Source organism: Lepidochelys olivacea (assembly GCF_965140295.1).
Source record: "Lepidochelys olivacea isolate rLepOli2 genome assembly, chromosome: 8".
Lineage (NCBI taxonomy): Eukaryota > Metazoa > Chordata > Testudines > Cheloniidae > Lepidochelys > Lepidochelys olivacea.
The window spans coordinates 74,482,867-74,496,613 of NC_140418.1; the positions used below are offsets into that span (position 1 = coordinate 74,482,867).

Genomic DNA, 13,747 nt, shown 5'->3' on the forward strand with positions numbered 1-13,747 from the left:
AATTTACTTCTTTGTTGGGGTTACGGGCCTAATTTATCGGGGGAAGCAGTACACGTGATATATCTTGATTTTAGTAAGGCTTCTGACACAGTCTCACATACATTCTCATAAGCAAACTAGGGAAATGTGATCTAGATAAAATTACTATAAAATGGGTGGAAAACAAGTTGAAAGACTGTACTCAAAGAATATTTATCAGCGGTTCACTTTCAAACCAGGGGGAAGTATCTAGTGGGGTCCCACAGAGGCCTGTCCCAGGTTCCATACTAATCAATAGCTTTATTAATTGTATGGATAATGGATTGGACAGTATACTAAAAAATGTGTAGATGACACCAAGCTGGGAGGAGATGCTAGCACTTTGGAGGAATGGATAAGAATTCAAAACCACTTTAATGAATTGGCCTAAAAATCACCAAAAGAAAATTACATAAAGACAAATGCAAACTACATTCACTTATGAAAGAAAAATCAAATCCACAATTACAAAATGGGGAATAACAGGCTACACAGTAATACTGCTGAAAAGGATTTGGAGGTTATAGTGGATCACAAATTGAATGAGAGTCAACAATATGATGCAGTTGTGAATAAGGCTAATATCATTCTGGGCTGTATTAACAGGAGAGTGGTATGTAAAACACAGGAGGTAATTGCCCCACTCTACTCGGCACTGGTGAGGCCTCAACTGGAGTGCTGTGACCAGTTATGGGAACTGCATTTTAAGAAAAATGAGGACAAACTAGAGAGAGACTCCAAAGGAGAGCAACAGTATTTTTCCTTATTTTAGTGTTTCTTCTTTGTACTTTTAAATAAAATGATATTTCGCTTTAAAGCAATTATAATCTGGATCTGATCATTAATGGTGAAATCTGACAATCTAAGGTCCACATCACAGAAATGTCAGAGCACCTTGCAATCTTTAATGTATTTATCCTCACAACACCCTTATGGAGGCAAGGAAGTATAACATTCATATACAAATCATTTGAACTTATCAGTTTTTCAACATTCATAAACACAAGCAGTGACTTGTATTAATGTTCTGGACTAGCACAGTATCCAGCATCCAAGCTCAGAAATCTCCCTCAGACTTTAATACAAAACAATTACTTAAAATCACAAATTACCAGTAATTCCTGCAGATTAGTGTGAATCAGTACAGTAACTATGACCTACAGCAGTGGTGATCCACTGGTGGGCTGCCAGACCGTTTGTTTACATTTCCATGGCCGCCCACAGCTCCCAGTGGCCGCAGTTCGCTGTTCCCAGCCAATGAGAGCTGCGGGAAGCGGCAGCCAGGCCTGCACTGCTTCCCACAGCTCCCATTGGCCAGGAATGGCGAACCACGGACACTGGGAGCTGCAGACGGCCGTGCAAATGTAAACAAACGGTCTGGCAGCCCGTCAGCAGATTACCCTGACAGGTCGCAGGTTGCCAACCACTGATCTACAGGGAGTGGCAGCCAATATGCCAATTTAAAGCTCAGGATACAGTTGTGCATCTTACCACAGAAACACATCCCATGAAAATGTGTTTTATAATATTAAAGTAGCCAAGATTATCTACAAGTGTGCATCATTGTTATTATACCCACATAGCATCTGCACATTTCATTAACATGCTGTTTTATTCACTCTTCTAAAGGATCTGATCTTAAAAGGTCTTGTGCAAATACTTAACATTAAGCAAGTAAATAGTTCTTTTGACTTCAGTGGAGCTACTCATGTTAGTAAAGAAAAAGCATAAGCATTTGCAAGATCAAAGCCATAATAAAGACCAGACCTAAGCGAGACCCCTGAAGTACCCCACTAAACATGCCCCTCATAACTCAGCCTTGGTGTTTTATCACTCTTTGTTTATGGTCTTTCAGCCAGTTCTCAGGCCATGTTTGGTGCTAACCTGAATTCATGCTGAGGGTAAGATTTTGAGAGTCATAATATTTTACTAAAATTCAGCTACTATGCATCACACCCCCTTACAGCCACAATATTTCTGTCATTCTTTTTTAAAATAGTAGTGTTTAGCTTTAATCTTCCTTTCTCAACATTCCTACTATATTATCATCCACTCCTGATGATAGTTTCCTACTATATTATCATCCACTACCTTTGCTAATTTCTAGTCTTTTAGTATACCAAATTCAAGCTTCTTGTTTAGCTATCTAGGCATTCCTAAGCTACCAACCACTGACAGTCTAATATAGTTATATGACTAGGGGACAGAGGAAAATTTGTGAAGGACTCTGTCCTATGCTTGGATTGGCAGCAATTACTTATTAAAGTGCTGTACAAGACAAAAATTGTTTCTGATAAGTGGTTTCAGGTAGGAGCCAATCATGATACGTGAGTCATAGATATAGATATGTATACCTATGCATTATATAACAAAGTGTTTGCACAAGGATTCTTAGAATAGGTATTGTCTTAGAGATGATACTGTTATCATGACATAACATGAGTAAGGAGTTAAAGTCCCAAAATTTTCTAATATCTTTCCCTTTCTGTGTTTTGCCGTTTCTTTTTCAAGCAGGCTGCATCTATTCGTGGGGTTGCTTTTCTTTACTGGTGCAGTCTCTTTCCTATGTACAGTAGTAGCTACATCCCACTGATGTCTCTTGTTACAATCTAGAAATGTATTACAAACATGTAAGCTGCTGAGCATCCACAAGTCCTCTTAACTTTAGTAGGAGTTAAACTCTGAACCTCACAGGATCAAGCTCTATCTGTCGTCTGGGTATTTTGGTTGGACACAGACATTTTGTAAAAAAAAAAAAAACCTGCTTTCACTGAATCCTAGTTTAAGAAAATTAAGAGGTGTTTCAGGACCCAAATTGCTGAAATACAATATTGTAGAGCGGAGATTGTTAGGAATATATGATTTTTCCAAATGTGATGTGATGGCTCTAGAAAGCCATGCTTTATTCCTCTTGACCTCTCCCTCAAGATGCTGCACCAAGTTAACAATCTTTTTGGAGCCTCTCAGTAGTATTTTTGAAACAGTGAGCTCACTAAAAAGCAACATAAGAATGGTCCTTTCTCCAGTGGACCGAGCTTTTGCTACACTATGATATCAGCCTAGTAGAGATGACCAGGAGGAAATGATGGAACTAAAAACGCATCCACATCTCCAAGGTCAAGAGTTCTCAAATTAGGGGTCGCGAAGTTATTATGTGGTGGGGTCGCGAGCTGTCAGCCTCCACCTGAAACCCCACGTTGCATCCAGCATTTATAATTGTGTTCAATATATATTTAAAATGTTTTTAATGTATAAGGTAGGAGGGTCGCACTCCGAGGCTTGCTATGTGAAAGGGGTCACCAGTACAAAAGTTTGAGAACCACTGCCCTCAGTCATGGAACAATTTTATTTGTGCTCTTCTTGTGGCCAAATGTGTTTGCACTTTCCAAACACCTACTTTATCATTATTTATATAGTGCTAGAAGTGTAACAGGCACAATAGACTAATGCTTTGTGTTCAAAAATTACTCACATGTAGTAACAGCAGCAGGTTACTGAACATGGATCAATGTCAAAGTCAAACCTTCCCCTATTATTGATTCCTTGTAGCTGTCCAATAAATAATCACATTAGGAATATTAAAGATAGTTTTATGTGATTACAAACAGAAAGAAACCTATGGACTAATTTAAAAAAAAAACAACAGTTGCAAATGGATGAAATTACATCTACATATTACAGAAGGAATACTTTTTATACACAGGAAAACCATGTTAATAAATAAGCACTTACTGATTCTTACATAAAAAATAAGCTATAACTTAATATTATCATGAACAGAATCTCTCAGCTCCTAGTCTTATGTCTGCTGCACAGATATTCAAACCATTTCAAAGTGAAGACTACATCATAGCACAGAGATGGTCTCAGGGATCACCTCCTGTTCATACACAAACACACAGACCTCTCCTCCTATTCAAAATTACATACCATCACTGTGCCTGTTACAACCGCTTACATGGAAGAGTTATTAGGAAAGTAATTTTTTTTAGCTTCTTTCAATACAATCTGTAGAGCCCTGCAAATCCGCAGATATCCGCTTCATATCCACAAACCATATTTGCGAATAGTGGATCAGGTGCAGATACAACTGCGCAGGGCTCTACTCACTGGTGGAGCCTGGCCCATGGAGTCCAGCTCAGGCAGCCCAGGGGGCGCAGCGTGCTTGGGGCCGGCAGCCAGCACCCAGTGGCTGGGGCTGTCCGGCACCCGCTAGCTACGCCGCTTCCAGTCCAGCAGCTCAGGCCCCTTGGGCAGTGCCAGCGTCCCCACCATGGCCTGGCCCAGCAGCTCTGGCAGCGATCTCAGTCCCAGGCTTGGCCCACTAGCTCCTGGGCAGCAGGGCCTGCCCCTGGCCATGGGGATTGGAGTGGGCAGAACCCCGGCACCCCACTCCTCCACCCCACTGTGATGCAACACGCACTGCTGCTGCGTGCCATTGCTCACGAGCCCCCGGGAGCAGCACAGGCTGTGACACCCCAGCCCCCCAGCCCCTCCCCTCTGCGATACCCCTTCTCCTTGAGACCCTGCCCCTGCGCTGCCTCTTACCCCCAGTCTCCACCCTCGCGCTGCCTCTTCCCCACAAGACCCCGCTCCCCAATCTCTTCCCCCACCCCATCACTAGCCCTTGTGAGAGGGCTTGCTGCTGCAGGTGCAGATGCAGGTAAAAGACAGCTAGCAGATCGGGGGATGCGGATCCAAATTTTTGTATCCACACAGGGCTCTAACAGTCTAGTAGCTAGAAACAAAGAAAGGAGGCATCATCTGAAAAATCAACTCTACACAAGCTACCAGCTATTGCTCAATAAACCACAGTTGGGAAGTGATGCTTTCATGTCCATGCAGTAGATTTGAACTCCCCCATCATCAGGAAGAAGCTGTACCACCTAAAACTCAAATGCTCCTTTCCTAAGGACTTACAGAGTAGTTCGAGATCTTTTCACACACTTGTTTTTCCATCAGCTCGCAGCTTCATTCTCTCAGGTTTGCCACCATGACAGAAGGGTGACCAAGACAAACCTAAGCAGCGCTCCAACCCTTTTCACCCAGTTGCAACACCCAGAGCAGGGAGTCAAGCCGAGCCCCAAGGAAAAGGAGGTGCCACTGTAGAGTGAGTGCAGGGCAGGCTTGTTCTGCAACCTCCCACCCCCAGGAGGTTCCTGACCCGACCCCTCCCATGCAGATTAAATGAAAACACAAAATTCCTGAAAAATAAAATAAAAAAAACTATTAAAAATAAAAAATTTCATGGGGCTCTTAAAATTGCCTCATGAATTGCCCTATTCCTTTCCTATGGTGAATCCATGTTGCCACACTTAAAGGTTTCTCAGTACATATAGCTAACACTCCACACTATCGCAAAAAACACATAGTAATTTGTCATAAAATGCTTGAAAGGCATAGTCATTTATAGTAAATATGGAATTACAAAAAAATCAGTTGAGTGCCAGCCTGTCAAGTGAATTTGCACTATTCCTCCCTCTTAAACAAATACTTGGTAAGTACAAGTGTTAAATGAACAAACAATACATACCAAATGATAAATCAACTTTTCACTTTAATGAATTAAATTTGCTATACACTATTGCTTGATGAATACTGTAAATAAACGTCTTTTAAAACGGCAGTCTATGGAGTAACTAGTTAGTTAACATTTACAGCATACTGCTTGACTTATTTGTATAAATGATAAAAAAAGGATCCAAGTACGCAAAAGTTGGGAGAAGATAACATTTTACAATAATGAAAGACACCATTTAAAATAGCTTTCATTTTATTTCAATTAAGCAATAACTCTGATCATTGAGATTTAGGAAAAAAATAGAATTTGTTGCCCTTAAATTTAGTTTCCACTCTTTTAAAAAATGTTCAATTCCATATGAAACAAAAGCTCTGACCTGTAGTAATAACTAAAAAATAACACTTTGTACTTGTATAGTACCCTCCATTAGAGGGTCTCAAAAGCACTTTACAAACATTAACGAATTAAGCCTCAAACAATTATCTGAGGAAGGGAAATATTTCTCCCATTTTACAGATGGAGTTATGGAGGCAAAGAAGTTAATTTACTTGCATAAGGCAAACAGGAAGTCCACAGCAAGCCAGAAACAAGATTCAAGTTTCCTTACTCCCAGCCCAGTACCCTAACAACAAGACAATACTTCTCCCCCAGAGGAAGTAAAGAAAAAAAAAATCTCAATTGTGGATTGTAAACCACAGACAGAACAAGTAACTGCCTACAGAAGATAGGTTTCCAGTACATAATGACAAGGAGCAGCTATGATCAGTTTGGATACACTCACGTGACCCAAGTCATAGGGCAGAAGCAAAGTGAGCACGACAACAGGAGCAACAGCAGAGAAGAAAAAGAAAGCTATCCAAAATCTCTCATTTAATTGTTTCAACATTCTACTGCTCTATCTAGGACATATACAGGCAAACAAGAACACCTGAATATAAGCCATTAATGTATTCGCAGTCTGGTGCGTCACCTAAAAGGAATTATGATCTTGTTGTTACTCTCATCTTGGAATAAAACTGTAAGTACAAAGAACAGCCAACAGTTTACATTTATGGGAATTAACTGCAATAAGAGTCAGTGTTGAGGGTCAGCATTTTAATAAAAACCTTCTGTTTTCATTATTGTAAGATGTTATTTTCTCTCTCTTTCCTCTCCGCATACAGCTGGAAGCACTAACGTATATCAGAAGATTAATCCATAAACTTTCTGCCAAGACAGCACTGGGACTGGGATATGTAATCTCACTAGAGGCAACTGAGGCAAACTGATTGGAATTTCAGCCTTCACTGAACAATTTGTTTCCTAACACATGGAAAAAACTGAACATGTTTGGCCCTCTCACAATTTTTCCTACGAACAAAAATTGTACATCATCATAAACAATCTGTGTGCATGCATTATGAACAAAATATTCTGAAAAAGTTAGAAGTGTTCATATATGAACTTCCCTTCAGTATAGAATTACTGGGATAATCAATGAATGGCTTCACTGAATAGGCTAAGAAGCTGTTCTGCTAACATCACAGAGAAGGCATTCAACTACTACACAATATGTCCTAACCTAGTATCAGGATTAAACACACAAATGACTCTTTAGGGCAGGCCCTTTTTTCTAAGTTGCTACCTTAATTGAGTGTATCTGTATCTTTAGACTCCACAGTTAATACCATTTTTTGTTTTTCAAACATTTGTTAGATTGTTTATCCCTCCCCAGAGAATAACTGTATTGTGGGCTGCTGACAATCTCCAAACATAGCAATTAAAAGCTTGGTAACAGATTTGCCCATATCCTCACTTTTTCCCTCCCACATTCATGATGGCATAATTTTCACTTTCAAAGAATCATGTCCCAGGCATCATTTTGACAGGACTGCTCTTTGAAGAAATCCTCTGCATCACTGAGATAGGAGGCCTTGTAATCTCAGACAACCTCCTGCTATTCTCACTCAGAAAATCAAACTGGAAGTAGTAGCATTTAGACTCCCTTGAGATAGCCAGCTCTCAGAATTGTGAATAAGGACTCTGGCAAGGAAGGTAGAGACATTTTTCCCCATGTTAAGCATTCCATGGCACTCCAGGATTTGTAACATCCTATGTATGGCTGCATGGACTTCCTTGAAAATCAGCCAGATTTCCAAATCCATATACAAATGAATTCACGAGGCTTCATAAATAAAATCAGGAACAGATGTAATTCTAACAGACATCAAGTGACTACCAGTGTTTCAAATTGGGGTGGGGAAAGGAATCTAACAAGATTCTGAAAGGGATACAGAAAAATATGCACACATTTAGTCAATTGATAGCAGAAAATCCCTTAGTTAAACATCTCTGGCAGTATTTTTGCCAACTCAGAACATAAACTGATGAAAAAATCTTGGGGCCAATGACTCATTCTTTCTGGAAACAGTAGCAGAAAGGGTCAGATGCTTGTGAACGAGACAACTGCTGGAAAGATACAAACAAATATTATTTCTAACTAAAATAAAATGCTGTTGGAGTAATAATTGGACCTGTGGGATCTTCAGAATGAAATTTTCTTCTGATGTTTTCATCACTGGGCCAGCAGAGGGTATGGCTATGTCTACACTGGCACTTTCGTCGTTAAAACTTTTGTCACTCAGGAATGTGAAAAACACACCCCTAAACGACAAATGTTTTAACGACGAAAAGTGCCAGTGTGGACAGATCAATCCACACTGAAAGATTAACATTATACCCAAGATCATACTCATTAAAGCACTGAGATATTAAACATCTTACCCAAGATCACAAAGGGAGTCTATGGCAGATGCAGAAAAAGAACTCAGATAGCTGGACTAACAATTCTTCCAGACTATACTTTAGCCACAAGACCATCCTCATCACATTCCACTGCACAGCTCAAAGCAACCTGTATGTCCAACTCAGAGCATCACTAAGGGGCTACTATTTAGCGCTCCTTGGACAGAGAGAGGATGCAAATGGAGGCATCGGAGAACATACTGAAAAATATCTACAGGAAATCTGAAATTAGATAAAATAGTGTTTTTCACACTATATGTGTGAACTTACTACAAATCAATTCACAGCACAATCAAGATTTAAAACTAAAGGAACATTTCCTCAGGCCAGAGGATTTGTTTTAGTTTACAGAACACCTTTCAAAGATTTCTAAATTATTGTTTTAAAATAATCATCAGGGCGGGCAATTCTGACAATTATGAGGGACTAGATATATACACACAGAGATATTCTGAACAGAACAATTAGTCTGTGGAAATCATGCTGCATGATATGACTGAGACGAAGAGCTCAGATTAATTCTTTTATGAATCTGACATATGGAAAATGAGACTATTCAGTTACATTGCATAGTATGTAATCTGTAAGAAATACAAACCCTCATTCTTCAGAGCATTAGCTAACCATTAATCAATGAGGTTAGGAAGAAACTTCTTAAGTGTGCAGATTACTCTATGCCTGTTCACTATGGGGATTCTTGCATCTCCTTTTAAGGATCTGGTACTGGTCTCCATCAGAGACAACATGCTGGACTAGACAGAGCTGTCATTAGTGTGAATCGGTATGACAAATTCTTAGTTGCCTGTTTACATCTGGCAGAAAGGTTATAGTTCTGAACCCACTTAATATTAATTGATAAACAAACACTTTCCTTACTGGGAGCGCTTGCATGAAGAAAAATTTAGGCTCATAAAAGTCAGATAAAGTAAAACTATACTAATTCACAGTAACTGAAAGACCCTTGCTAATTAATGAATTTTGAAAATTAGCAAGTAAGGACCAGATACTGAGAGTTAAAGAGCACCTCAAATTCTTACTGATTAATGGGAGTTGCAGCTAATCAGCACTACTCAAAGGACCTCAGCCAAAGCCCACTGAAGTCAATGAGAAGATGCCTATTGACTACAATGGACTTTGGATCAGACTCAAAATCAGGTCAACAGTAAAAAAAAAAAAAAAAAAAAAAAAGATAAGGCAGTGCATAACAATATGCCTTGTTCATGTATTTGGTCAACTGTAGTTTATTTTTAAATTATGAAAATACTTAAAAGTTTATTTCACAATGTTCTGAGCACTTTCCTAATATGGAAGGAGGCATGAATTCCTTCCCAAGGCACTCACAGCAGTATACTAGTAAATATTCTATAACACATTCTGCAAAAATGATGAAGTCTTAGTAACATAAAGGACCTTATTCCAGCTTGCGTTCTTAAATATCTGCAAAGAAGGGGAAAATGCCTAGATTTAGTATAGATTAGTAAGGGTCTAATTAATATTTTTCTTCTGTTACTTTTCACACCTAATAAAAAAGGGCCAATGTTAGACTTTTTTTTGTTAATGAATTTGCAACAAAAACAGAAGCCCTGATCATGCACTGCATTCCACGTGGGCAGATCGCTATGCCCATGGACTTTATTAGAAACTCCCGTGTCTCTGGAGCTCACTCTGTGATTGGAACTGGAGTGAGTACATAGAAAGATATTTCATATTTAGCTTAACTGAAAAATCTCCAAGAAGAAAATTAAGATACAAAATAAAATAGGTAACTTGTATGCTTTTGTATGTCACAGAGGAGGAGAACTCCATATGCACAAAAGCAGAAACATTTCAGTATAAAATAAGGTCTAAATATTTTCAGTAGTTTTGACTCATTATGAATAGATTCATTTAACAGATCAGGTTCTACCATTTCCAAACATTTCAGCAAAAACAGCTAATAATGAACTATCACCTCTCTATTTTCTTCTTGGATAATGTACACAGCAGGCATGAAACTTAATGCAAGTTATGCAAGAGGATGAAAGTAAAATTATACTTAACAATGCTGTTTTTAACAATTAAGGCTCCAGATCTGGAAAGACTTAACTTTACATGCTTAACTATGAAATCAGTGTGTAAAGTTAAGCATGTGCTTAAGTCTTTCCAGACATGAAGCCTAAATGTGTAACTGTCTCACAGCTACTGAACTGAGCATGAGGTCACTAGATACACAGTACACAAATTTAAAATTTAGTTAAATCCCTGAAAAATATATCTGCTTAAATAAAATAGCAGCATTTTTCATCCTATAATAAAATATAGAAGCAATACTTTGTCACTACATGTTATCTTTCATCAGAGGATCTAAGATTTACAAACATTAATTATCCTATATGAAGTAGATATTAGTCACATTTTACAGATAGGGAAACTGAAGGACAGAGTAATTCACACAAAGACATAAATAGTGACAGCTGGATAAGTTGGGAACAGAACCCAAGACCTCCCTACTCCCTGTAGTCTGGTCTAACCATCAGACAGTGCATGCTCACCAAGATAGAATGATAAATAATATTTTAAACTCTGTTAAGACAGGTGAATTTAGAATATGCTGCAGGGGTGACCGTAGAAACAAATACACGAGTGAGAATAAGGCTATTAAGGGAACAACACTCTTAAAAATGGATCAGAAAGTTGTAACAAGATATGTGAGTTGGGAAATAAAGGGGATGGAGCAATTTTTTATGCAGTGTGAAGAAAAACTGTAGAAGAAAGTAGTTCTACAGATATGTCAGCTTAAACTAACAAACCTTTTAACTATTTTTAGTTCACATTTTAAAGGAATGTTGTCAAGTAAGAAAAATATACACATATATGTAAGCACTAACACACAACAGGGAGCATTCTGTTCAGCCAATACACACATTTTGGGTGTGCTGAGGTACAAAGTCCAGCAGCGTATTTCAGCCCACCCAAGACGTGCATATATTATCCGACACACAAACTTTTCATTTTATTTTTTGCACAGGTGTGAATTCAATTTAGTTATTTGTGCTGTTAATACAAATTCTATATATAAACTGCTATTGTTAATAAAATTACAAGAACTTTCACTTATATTTTTTGCTTTAGTTTGTGAAGGCAGTGTAGCAGCACTGTTAGCCTACTGTTAGTAGGCAATGAACCAATATTATTATTATTTATTATTTTATTATCATTGCGCTTAAGAGCCCTAGTCTTAGACCAGCGTGTCCCATTGAGTTAGGTGCTGCACAAATACAGAACAGAAAGATAATCCATGCGCCAAACAGTTTTCAATCTAAGTACTGATACCTCTCAAACCGGTGTCTTACCTGGAATACAATTCACACGTTACACTATCACATAAACATCCCAACAAATCCCTTGTATTCCATTTAGCATAACAGACCAACTATCACACTGGGGGATAAAATGAAGCAATACTGACTAAACTTCTTCAAACTATAAAGCTCTAACATTTATTTTTCCAGTAAAGTGTTTTTATCAGAAAAATTGTCTCTTCATGCCACACTCTCTTCTTAAACAAATAGATCAGTCTGCACTGCTTTGAATTGTTATCAAGCAGAACCCGTTATCAGCATGGACGCATGTCCTCTGGAATGGTTGTTGAAGACGAAGGGACAGATGACTCTTTAGCACATCTAGCATGTAATTATCTTGCGACGCCAGCTATAACAGTGCCATGCAAATGCCTGTTCTCACTTTCAGGTGACATTGTAAACAAGAAACAGGCAGCATTATCTCCCATAAATGTAAAACTTGTTTGTTTGAGTGACTGACTGAATAAAAAGTAGGACTGAGTGGACTTGCAGGCTCTGAAGTTTTACATTGTTTTATTTTTGAATGCAGGTGGTGTTTTTTGGTTTTTTTTACATAATTCTACATTTGTAAGTTCAACTTTCATGATAAAGAGATTGCATTGCAGTACTTGTACGAGGTGAATTGAAAAATAGTATTTCTTCTGTTTTTTACAGAACAAATATTTGTAATAAAAAATAAACATAAAGTGAGTACTGTACACTTTGTATTCTGTGTTGTAATTGAAATCAATATATTTGAAAACATCCAAAAATATTTAAATAAATGGTATTCTATTATTAACAATGCGATTAATTGCACAATTAATTTTTTTAATCGCTTGACAGCCCTAGTATATAGTAATCATCATCATAATACCTAGCTCTACATATGGCAGAAGGCATTTAAAATTGGAGAACTGAGCCCTTCCGGGCAGTAGGATTTTTTCCCTAAAATTTCCCACCATTGCAACCACCACTGTGCCATTTGTGGTACCAATGGTGGGCACAGTAGTGTAGAAAATGTACCATATCATGTTGATTCACCCTGAACTGGTTTAGACATCATGGTACTTAAAAACACTGGTGGTTACCTGGAGCCCTGTCCACACTAGCACTTCCTCTACAACTACCATTAGCAGAATCAAACTGCTTGTAGTAATGGTGGAAATTTTTAAAACAAAGATGTAGTGTGGACACATAAGAGATGCTACTGCCTGGTTTGCAGCCATGCATTCTTTGTACAAAAAGTACTATAGGAAAGTAACAGCCCTATACTCTGTATTATGCTGTAATACTTTAGGCCATTATTATAGAATTTGCAAAGAGTCCTGTGGCACCTAATAGACGAACAGATGTATTGGAGCATAAGGTTTCGTGGGTGAATACCCACTTCGTCAGATGCATTATAGAATTGTACATAGTGAGATGACACACCTCAAAATTATTTGCTTGTGGGACTCTTCTTTTTTCAAAAACAGTGAACTGTTCTGACAATTATGTGCCATCAATAGGCCTGTATAGAAATAGTCCCTCTCTCTTCAATCCCCCATTTAAGTAACTAAGGTTCTGATCCTGCAAATACAGGAGAGTAGCTTTACGGATGTGAGTTGTCTCCAAATTCTATGGGACTGCTCAGGTGCCTAAATACACGCAGGATCAGACTTTACTTACATTACTCACTAATCTCTCTTCTTCACCACAGCACCTCCTGCTATCTACTGCTAGCCCATCCCCAGCAGCTCAGCATTCTCTGAATCCCCTGACACAGGATACCAGGCACAACTGACTCACACTAAAAGGGACTGAACAAACTGTAAAGTCCTTTTCATCCCTGTCCTTGCTCACCAAAAAAATTTGTTTGTTGATATACTGTTGTGGTTCACAAAAGACTACTCTAAAGGCACTTACAGCCATCCCCAATGCCACTTTCCCCCAGCTGCCACTCATTACCATTGCTTAGCCACTGTAGTGATGGGCACTAGAAATTCGGATGCAGCACTCTCCTAGAGCCCCATAAATCGCCACCAAGCACCTACCCACTGCCCAGCACTATCCTATTCCCAGCCCAATATCCAGCCCCCAACTGTCATGCTATCTCCAGTCC

At 38.7% G+C, this 13,747-nt stretch overlaps 1 protein-coding gene across 3 annotated transcripts in view; it reads right to left on the reverse strand.

Annotated features, from left to right (window-relative positions):
• FNBP1L (formin binding protein 1 like) overlaps window positions 1–13,747 on the reverse strand; it is a 95,405-nt gene that overhangs the window by 81,014 nt on the left and 644 nt on the right. The gene's annotated exons all lie outside the window — the stretch shown is intronic.